At 54.8% G+C, this 8713-nt stretch overlaps 1 protein-coding gene across 4 annotated transcripts in view; it reads left to right on the top strand.

The window, feature by feature from the left end:
• The first annotated feature begins 1704 nt into the window (after nt 1-1704).
• Nucleotides 1705-8713, top strand: part of TBC1D14 (TBC1 domain family member 14) — a 97758-nt gene continuing 90749 nt past the window's right edge. For 2 of the 4 annotated variants that reach the window (XM_032493543.1, XM_032493548.1), the window contains exon 1: nt 1705-1869. The gene's annotated coding sequence lies outside the window, so the exon portion shown is untranslated. Of the gene's footprint in view, nt 1870-1983; nt 2125-8713 lie in introns of those variants that run through there. The other 2 variants (XM_032493535.1, XM_032493555.1) reach the window with 2 other exon arrangements.

The following is an 8713-nucleotide window of genomic DNA, read 5'->3' as shown; positions in this document are numbered from 1 at the left end:
CTTTTTAAAGTACTCACCCCTCCTGCCACTATAAACTAAGAGGTGCTAAGAGTTTTTAGAACTATGACCCAGACAGGAGAAACAAGTCGGGGTTCTCTGGCCCATTGCTGATGACCACAGCTCAAATGCACCTCCCACTGCATGTTTCCAGATGCTGTGATGGAGAGATTACCCTTCCTATCCCTGACCGCTCTCTAGGTGCAGCTGTCGTCCCTGGGAGCTTTCCTGTCTGGTAATGCTGCCTGTAACAGCCCTCAGGGCTCCTGGTTGGAAGGAGCCAAGCCTAGTGTGGAACCCAAGCTTTCCAGCTTCCCACCACTGGAGTCTTTCCTCTTTTTATTTATTTATTATTAGGTTTTTTTGTTTGTTTGTTTTTTTTTTTTTGTAATGGAGGTACTGGGGATTGAAACCCAAACCTAGTGCATGCGAAACACTTTACCACTGAGCTATACCCTCTCTCCACCCCCACCATTCTTTCTTCTTGCTTTGATGTTCCCAGAATATAATAATTCAACAAATATTTAAGTGCCTAGTATTTGCCAGGCTCAGGGAACATACCAGTAAAGATAAGCCCAATTTGGCTCAGGAAGCCTACATCCTCGACGCGGGATGAGGAAGGGGTCAGTTACTAGGGAACAAGAGCTTTCTTATTCAGGGCCTTGCCTGATCTTAGAAGGCGGTCTGGGTAGGGGCAACTGGCTTCCGATCCCTTTCAGCTACTGACTGGACCTGCGACCTTGGATAAGGGACTTCATCTCCCACCCTGCACAGGGGTTTGGATCACAGACCCTGTCTCTGGAGTTTCTGCAATGTTGTTGGTAAGTAGTGTACATGAACGCTAGGCCAGTGGTTCCCAAACTTGTCTGCACATCACACAGCTTTCAAAACTCGTATCTCACCTCCAGAGACTGTGATGTAGTTGGCCTAGGGCATGGCCTGGACTTTGAAATTTTCAAGATCCTCAGGCGATACTAAAGTGCAGACAAGTTTGGGGAACTTAAGCACTAGGCATTGTGTAACAGCTTAATAAAAGAGAACTCCCTGAAAAGCCCGTTTCACAGATGAAGACACTAAGGCCGGGCAGACATCAAAGCGACGTCCAGGAGGCTGCACGTCTCGGGTGAGAGCTCTGACCCAGCCCACCAGACCTCTCTCCTGCGTCCAGGTCCGGGCCGGGACCCTCCTCCCCATCATGCCTGCCCTGGGGCAGGGGCGCCCATCGATGCGCTCCGCCGCTCGGCTCCCCACGCCTGGTCCCTGCCCGCTCGTGCCCCTTCCCCCTCCCGGCCGCTTCCCACTTCCAAGATGGCCGCGGGTGGAGCCGACCAGGTAAGGAAGCCCCTGGCGGGTGTCCACGGGGGCTCTGCGGGCATGAAGATCTCCTCAGGCTTCCCCTCGCGGCCCCGCTTGGCCTTCGGGAGAGAAAAGGACTGGCAAAGCCGCCCCGAGGCCCACGGCGGGCGGGCAAGCGGGCCAGAGGAGGGGCAGCAGGACGAGCGTCAAGCTCCAGGAGCGGCGGCGGCGCGGCGGGGGGCGGCAGCCCGGGCGGAAGATCGGCCGCGCAGGCAGGGGGCGGGGCGGGGCGAGGGCGCGCGGGGCGGGGCGAGGGCGCGCGGGGCGGGGCGAGGGCGCGCGGGGCGGGGCGAGGGCGCGCGGGGCGGGGCGAGGGCGCGCGGGGCGGGGCGAGGGGCGCGCGGGGCGGGGCGAGGGCGCGCGCCGCTGTTAGCCGCGGGCGGCTAGCTAGCACCTGCCCGCCCGGCCCGCCGCCTGCAGCGCCCGGTGTCCTCGCCGCGCAAGTTGCGGGTCCCGTGGGGCCTGGGCTGCGGGCCCGCGGGCCCCGGGGATGGCGTCGGAGCCGCGCTAACTCCGGTACGGAGGGCCCCCGGCGAGGGCTGGACCGAGAGGGAGAGAGGGGGCCTCGGCGCGCGGGGCCGCTGCCACCTGCTGCAGCGTCGGCCGGAGCCGGGAGGCGGCCTGAGGCGGGTCAGGGCGGGTCTCCCGGTTTCAGGTCCAGCCTGGGCGCCCCCTCGCCGCGCGAGTGCTGCTTCCTCTCGCGCCGGGGAAGCGCGTGGGGCCCGGGGAACATCGCGGGGCCCGGGCTGCTCTCGGCTCGTCCGTTCCTGGGTGAGACGCGCGCCCTTGACACCCTCCTTTTCCGGAACTTGAAGAAAAGTTTTCCCCCTCAGACGCGCCGGGCTCCCCCGCCGGGAGAGGAGCCGGCTTGGCGCTCGGAGCCGCGCACCCGACCCCGGGACCCCCTCCACCTCGGGCCCCGGACCCCCGGGACCCTTGCCACCTCGGATTCCCTGACCCACGGGAGCCCCCTCCACCTCGAAGCTTCCCAGTCCCTGGGACCCCCTCCACCTCGGAGCCCCAGACCTCTCTGAGATCCCCCTGCACGTCGGGTTCCAGACCCCCTTGCTTCTCATATCGTCCTTTGGCTATAGACACTCCCCACCTCGGACCCCCTAGTCTCCAGGCCATGTACTCCTTTTTGCTTCAGAGACCCCAGTTCCTGGGCTACAGCCCCCCCTCCGCCTCGGAGAGCCTGAGACCCTGAGACCCAGAGACCCAGGCCTGAGGAGCCTTCGCACTGGGAGGGCTGAGAGGCAGGAGGCTGGGGTGGGGGCAGGGAGCTGCGGGGAGGAAGGAATGGGAGGGTAGCTCCACGCTGTGGGGTGAGGCCAGGAGGAAGGCTCCTCGGGAAGCTGCAGGACTGGCCGGCAGACTCCAGACCCCAGGCTCGGGTAGTGAGCATTTTAGTGGTCGGATCCTTGCGTGGCCGTGGGAAACCATTTCTGTTTTAAATTGCACAGGCACCGTTTGCTCCACCGTGGAAGTGGAAGCTTTGCTTTGGAAAGTTCTATGTGCAGGAGGCTGTTTGTTTACTGAGGCTAGCTGAGGAGGGTGGTGTCTTGGGTCCCGTGTCTGCAGAATGTTGGCACTTCACTGTTATCTTGGCTGCCTTTATGGAGGGTGGGTTGCTGCTGGGCACTGCTCAGTGTGAGTGCTGGCCACTGCTAGGTGCTTTGCATGGACCAGGCCAGACCTTACAACAGTCACTTCCTCTTGCTCAGTTTATCTGACCAGTACCAACCCATGTCTCAGTTTGGGTATGACTTCTTCCCAACTTTTTCTTAGACCCCTCCCACCTTGGTTGTTCCCCCTCCTCCTCTCCCCACAGCAAAGGCTGTCTTACTACTGTCTTGGTTGTGATGTTTGACCCCTTGAAGTTGTGGGCTCCACCTGAGTCCCAGCCCTAATGAGAATCTAGCATGTGCTTGGGGTTCAGGGTTATTGATTGAATGCACTTTGGGAGACATTAAGGGAGGTAAAGTAAGTGGTCTAGGGTCACCCAGTTGGAGAGAGGCGAGGATGAGTGTCACTGGGCCAGGCTCTGCTCATCCTAGTGTCCTTCATGGTCCCAGCAGGTTCTGGCGGGTCACTTCTCAGCACTTTCTTGCTCCATGTCAGTGAAACTTGAGTTTTTACAATTTGCCCCCCCCCGCCCTCCACCCTTCCACTTCTCCATCTCTCCATCCCACTGTCCCTCCCCTTTGTCCAGCAAGTGAATTCCTGTCCTTCATGCCTCCGCTTTCCCCTTGCCTGTGCTCTGTTGAAGGCTTCTCTAGTGGGAGGACACAGCTTATCAGAGCAAGTTGTTCCAGAATCTCTCCCCTGTTGGTCAGAGCTGCTGACCGTCACGTCCCCAGCCTGAGCACAGAGGATGCCTACCCAGCACGTCGTGGGTGCTTGTGGAGCTTTGAGAGCTTGGTGAAGATTCATCATCAGAATAGACATTTATACATATGTATAACGTGTAAAAGAGGATTTTAGGAAAATGAGTATGTGTTGTCTGTTAACATGTGTTTAAGTTTCTAGGGCCTGGGCTGTTTAGAATTCTAGACTGTGAGGTTGGCAGGACCTCGGGTAGATCAGCCGGGCCAGTCACCTCATTCTACAGATGGGGCAGCTGAGGCCCAGCACTCACCAGTGCCACATAGCAAGTGTGAGGAGAGACACTGGTGACAGGAAGAAGCCGTACAGTGCGGCTGTGCGCACGTACACCTGCATGTCTGGGCTTGCTCATGCAAATGAGCTGCTAAAATAGTGGGCCTGAGCTGGCTGGCCCTGTCGGGTGCCCAGGGAAGAGTGACACCAGCCAGCATCTTCTGAAGCAGGATTCTAAAGACTTTATGTGGATTTCTTCCCCTCGTCTTGTCAACTGCCTGATGAGACATGGTCTGTAATTGTCCCCATTTTACTAGATGGAAATTGAGGCACAGAGAAGTTAGGAAGCGAGTCCACGGTCGCAGAACTGGGAAGTGCAGGAGCCAGGATTTGACCCCAGGCAGTCTTCCTCCATAACCTGCGTTATTTTTTCCCCTTCTGTCTCTTTATTTTTAAAAATTTTCTATTGAAGTCTAACATACATACAGAGAAGTCTAAATATTGGTGTGTTCAGCTCATTGATTATCACAAAGTTGAGGGTCATGTTCTTAAGTACTCCAGCAAGCCATGTATGGGCTTTGATGTCAGACCTGGTCTGAATACCATTTCTCTTGCTGTGTGACCTTGGGTGAGTTACTCAGCTTCTCTGAATCTCACAGTTTCCTCAGTGTACTTGGCAGGCTTGTGGTGATTAGCGCCTGTGATCGCACCTGGTGTGTTCGGTGTATGGTAAATGTTCAGTAGGTTGTTTATCTTATTAATAATTAAGATTATAAATTATGTTTGCTCTGTTAAGTGGTCTGAATATCTTCCTAACTTGTCAGTTGCCTCTCAATCACGTTGCAGGTACTTACGGTGATTAGTTTTGGTAAATCACTCCATGTAGCTGACACATTTGGGGGAGTGGGGGAACCTCCCTGTGCACTGAGAATTCTTAATGTAAAGTGTCCCACCTGTGCATTTTAAACATAACCACCTTTGGACAATGTAAGTGAAATATCTGTTTCTTAGCATTGGGAAGGAGCCTTTGGGGACCCTCCACAGTTTAACCCCAATTTCGGCCTGGTTTGCTGATGGACTGAAGCTTATTAAACAACATTGTGTTGCGTTCTAGGTGCCTCAAAGTTGCTGTTCACCCTCCAGAGAAATATACTGAGCTTCCAGAAAAAATTTCAGTATTATTTTTATCCTAAAGAATAACTCATTTAAAAACCAAACTACTTTTATAGTTGATTTTTCCATTTTACATAATGTGAATTAATCCATTATTTTAGGCCTCTTGTGCAGCAGTGGAAAGAGTAAGCACCTTAGAGTCAGATCCAGGTCAGCCCAGCAGGACCACTTCATTATACATTCCATTTGTGCCTGGTCTTCTTGTCCGTGAGGTGCTGATGACGGTGTCCCCAGCTCTTGGGCTGCTGTGGAGGTTACATAGGTGGTGGGCGTGAACACCGAGCACAGTGCCCGACATGTTGTAACGCACACTTGGTGGGCAGGGGCGGCAGCTCGTGCTTATTGTTCCTGCCGAGGCACCTGAGACCCAGAACGTCCTGTGCCTTTCTCCCCAGGGTCCTTTCTGCCTAAGCCAGGACTTGAATTTAAAAGAGGAGACTCACAGTGCTTGGTGCTTGTGGAGCCTCTACAGAACAGGCCGAGTCACATGGGAGATGTCACATAGGCCAGTGGGCTCTCCTTGGTGTCAGGTCCATGGTCGAGATGAAGGCCTGGGGGAGCCACCACTCCTGTGGGGAGCCTGGCAGTCCCACTAGACTCCTCTCCAGGAAACATGAAAGGCCTGTGAGAGGCCGTCTGGAGAGTGATGTAGGTGTCGCAGAGAGAAGACTCAGGTCGGGCCCTCCCTGCAGAACCCTGGGCAGCTCCCTGCATCTGGCTCAGCACTGTGTATTTGCCGTCCGTGAAGTGATGGAGTGCAGTCTGTTCCTCCACGGGAGGGGTGAGGATTTGAGGAGGTGTTTGATGTCTGCATTGGGACTGTGTAAGTAGCAGAGCTTACCAAGGGCCTTGGGGTCACAGACTTGGGCTCAGGCCTCAGCTGCTGCCACATTAAAGTGCAGACCTGGGTCAGCTGTGTGCCTCAGTTTCCTCCTCTGTGTGGGGGGGATAATACCTGGCAGAAAGGGCTGCAGAACAGAATGGCACGTTAAGAGCTTAGAGCAGTGCCTGGCCCTCATGAAGTTGTAGTTCTGTGGTGATGCTCTGGTGTTGTCAGGTGTTGCAGACCTAATTCCTGCTCTCTGTGACACACGTGCCCTCATGCCATGGCTGAAAGAAGGGAGCCGACTGTGTGACTTGAGCGACAAGGTGCGGAAATCTGGCAGAGCTTGGTTGATGGGAGGCTTGGCAGATAAGATGAGTGCACCCTCCTTGGAGGATCTGAGGGTGCAGCACTGTCTGTCTCCCGTGCTAATGGGGGTGCAAGGAGGCCACTCTCCTCCGCAGTATCCAGAGAGGAGCAGAGACAAGGGAGTCTGAGTGTAGCACACGTCCCGTGGACAGGAAGGAGCCACGGAGGATGAGTGCCAGAGGATGTCTGCATGGATGGGCAGCGTTATGTCTCCCTGAAGCCACCAGGGAGTGGATATTTTCCCCCAGGGACATAACCAAGTCATTCAGTTTTGGTTTCATAAACTGTTCCTTTTACTTATGAAGCCTTAGTCAAGACCTAGTTCCATTACTTTTTAAGGAGGAGAGAATTCAACTGTTGCTTCAACATGGGCTTGTTTTCCAAAGCCTCATTCAGAGTCACTGGCAGAGCTGCTGTCCACTTTCTGACTCATATTAAGCTAAAGAAGGGGCCCCTATGGAGTGTTCCAATCTCTTGGGACACTTTCCCTCTTTGCTTCCATCAGGACTCAGTTTCATGACAGGTCAGTAAAAACAGGTCCGATGGTCTTGTTGCCTGGAGTGAGCAGTTCTCCTCGTATCCGTGCTGGACATCCTGTGTCTCTCGTCGAGGCTGGGATGGCTGCTCATCCTCAGACTTGTATCTGGTGTGGGCCCTGCCTGGGCACCGCCGAGAGCTGAGGGTGTGCCGCCGTGGCCACTGCCCGGGAGTTGTATGAGACTGGGAAACAACTGCAGAGGGAAATTCATTTTGCTTTCCTGAGCTGTCGGGTTCTGACTATGTTCCCTGTTGTCTGGACTCGCAGCTGACACAGCGCACAGGACGGTCATCGCTTACTTGCTGGGTCTGCTGTCGGTAGCTCTTCTGTGACCTCCGCTGCCTTGCCTTGTTCTTGAAACACAACCCAGCTCTCGACAGGTGTTTCTTGGGTGGACTGTCCTGAAACCTGTCCACTTAGAATGTAGTTATTAGTAATAATTAAGTCAGCAAGGAGACTTTTGAGTCCTTAACCACATCAGGCAGTAGTATCCAGAAACCATTAGCATGTGACCTCCTGAAGCTTAGAAGCCAGGGGAGAGAGACATGGGAACTGCTGTACATGCAGTTGTTGTAGGTGAGGTGTGGCCACGAAGAGCCTAGGAGGAAGGAGGACCTGCAGCTTCCTGAAAGAATCAGGGAAGGCTTCTCAGTGGAGGTGGCCTTGTAAGGGTGCTGTGTCTCTGTGGCGCATGCGGGTGGACCCCCAGGGGCGCTGATGGCCGGGCAGGGAAGAGTACCTGAGGCAGTGCCACAGTACGTCTGGGTGTTGAGAGGGGTGAGGGTGACATTAAGCAGCTGGTGAGGCTCGTAGGCTGAGCAGGAAGGCCCTGTGCCAGCCTGGGGAATTTAGACTTACCGTGTCTTTAGAAAACGTGTGACTTGGAGGCAGGCCATCTGCAGCTGGCCTCTCGGCTGGCCTCCAAAGTCCACCCTGCAGCCTCTCTCGGAAGCATGCCCTTTGTGTGTGCAGCCCCCCTACTGCAGGGCCCATCGGAAGGCAGGTGCTCTGGAGTGCAGCTTCTGGTTTTATGGCAATGGTGGCAGCAGGTGGAAGGGTTTGAGGACAGATGGCCTTGGCCCCTGCAGAGTTTGGTTTTAGAGTATGTTGCATGTGGAAGTAGTTTTTTCCTTTTAGGTTTATTTGTCCAAAGGCTGACATTCTGTTCCTGAGGCATAAGGAACTTAAACTGGACTTGGAACCATCAGAGGCCTCAGAGGCCCCTCAGTTTCCCCTAGCAGAGTCCCTCGGGCTGCCCTCCATGGCCCCCAAGGCAGAGGAAAGGGGAAGGACCAGGCCACCGCCAGGCGGCTTTGCACTCTGTGTAAACTTGTTTCTCTCTTCCCTCTGCTTCCATCTTGGCAGCTCAGAGGAGAAGGGCTCCTTGGGTTCACTGAACTCACTTGTTACGTGTTCCTGTCTATTCTAGTGTCAAAATTTCAGTTTAAATTCTTTTTCAGGTATTCCAGCTCTTTATGTGGCTAAAGTAGAGGAAATTCACATTTATTGGGCACCTACTGTATGTCAGGTGCCAGTGTGCCAGTGTGTCACCAAACCTTCTCATTTAATTTATCATCAGACAAGCCTGTGAGTTACATGGTATTGTCTCGTTTTACCGCCGGGGAGGCGGGAAGTTGAGGCTCAGAGGCACCTCCCTGGCTGGTGAGGGGCAGAGCAGCGTCTCAGCTGGGCCTCTCCGGCTCCTAGCTCTGCTCGCCGGGAGGATTTCTTCTTGTGTTTATGGCTTTTTGCCAGTTTGACCTGTTGGAGTGTTGATGGTGTTTTGATAATTCTAATTACCTTTGACGTTGCCAAAGATGAGCTTTTAACTATGTGCCAAAGATGTTTCTTACTGTATT

This window comes from Camelus ferus, chromosome 2 (genome assembly GCF_009834535.1).
Source record: "Camelus ferus isolate YT-003-E chromosome 2, BCGSAC_Cfer_1.0, whole genome shotgun sequence".
Classification (NCBI taxonomy): domain Eukaryota; kingdom Metazoa; phylum Chordata; class Mammalia; order Artiodactyla; family Camelidae; genus Camelus; species Camelus ferus.
The sequence above is the reverse complement of the archived record's forward strand: the minus strand, read 5'-3'. Positions and strand labels throughout refer to the sequence as shown.